This window comes from Galeopterus variegatus, unplaced genomic scaffold (genome assembly GCF_000696425.1).
Source record: "Galeopterus variegatus unplaced genomic scaffold, G_variegatus-3.0.2 Scaffold19350, whole genome shotgun sequence".
Lineage (NCBI taxonomy): Eukaryota > Metazoa > Chordata > Mammalia > Dermoptera > Cynocephalidae > Galeopterus > Galeopterus variegatus.
This window is the reverse complement of record NW_007745461.1, coordinates 1431-2536: the sequence shown is the minus strand read 5'-3', so window position 1 is coordinate 2536 and position 1106 is coordinate 1431.

The following is a 1106-nucleotide window of genomic DNA, read 5'->3' as shown; positions in this document are numbered from 1 at the left end:
TGCAGGCTTTGGTTGTGAATGAAGAGCCCTGCTCTGGCAGCTTAAAGCTTTAAAGACTTAGTCACTTCTGAAAACCAAAGTTTGCTTCTTAGGTTAGTTACTTGCTTCCCTGAACTAATCTATGGGGTGTGACCTGTTTCCTGTCCCTTGTATCTGGAGCCTTCCTTGCCCCAAAGAGCTGCCATTGTCTGCGCCCCTCTTCTGGGCATCTCACCTTCTGTTTGGCTCACATCTGAGTCCCAGGCAGAAATGTCATGAAACATTTGACATGACAGGCAGGTGTAAAGATGGTTGTAATGTGACACACTGGGCATCTCTCTCCAGTTAGGTTAAGGTTATAATGTAGCAACCGGCCTCATAACCTCTCCGTGAAGTCCCTCCTCTCAACTGCACAGTGAATTATAATTACTTTTTGCATGAAATACTAGGACTCATCCTCCAGTTAAAGGCTTCTGGTGATTGTATTAAAGGGTTAGGGTCAGGCTTTCTCTTCGTCTCCCTCACCTCTACTGAACATTGAATTTGAGTAAAGAAAAGCATTTGTCAAACACACTCACAGAGGTTTAATTGTGTCTAAGTCAGCTGGTTAAGATTAGTTCTTAACTGGTTGTTTTCTTGGCATAAGCTTTTTATTTCTCGTTCTAAGTTGACAGGAAACTAAACAGAGCAATTAAACTTTACCACCCCTTCCCTTTGACTCTACGAGATTTGTTGGTGTATTTGTGCTGTCTAGCAGGCACCCAGCTATCTTGTCATTAACAGTCCCTTTCCGAAAGTGATACGAGATATCTGAAGACGGTCTGACAATCTCCTAAAACATTGAGGCAGAAGAGTAAAGTAGGCATCATGGCTAATGCTAGCTTTAAATTAAAAACACCATTTCTAGCCCACACATGCACACCCTACTTTTTAAAATTAAAAAAACTATAGTGCATATAGAGTTGGGATTATTTATGTAAATACTTTAAAGAACGGGCCTAAAGGTATTTTTTTTCCTCTGTAGCCTTTTGAGCAGTTTCTATCTTTTTCATCTGTTTTCATCTAAGCTGCACTTTAATGTCTTTTAACTGTATACTTTTAAGTGTCCCCACTGATGCTATTTGCCA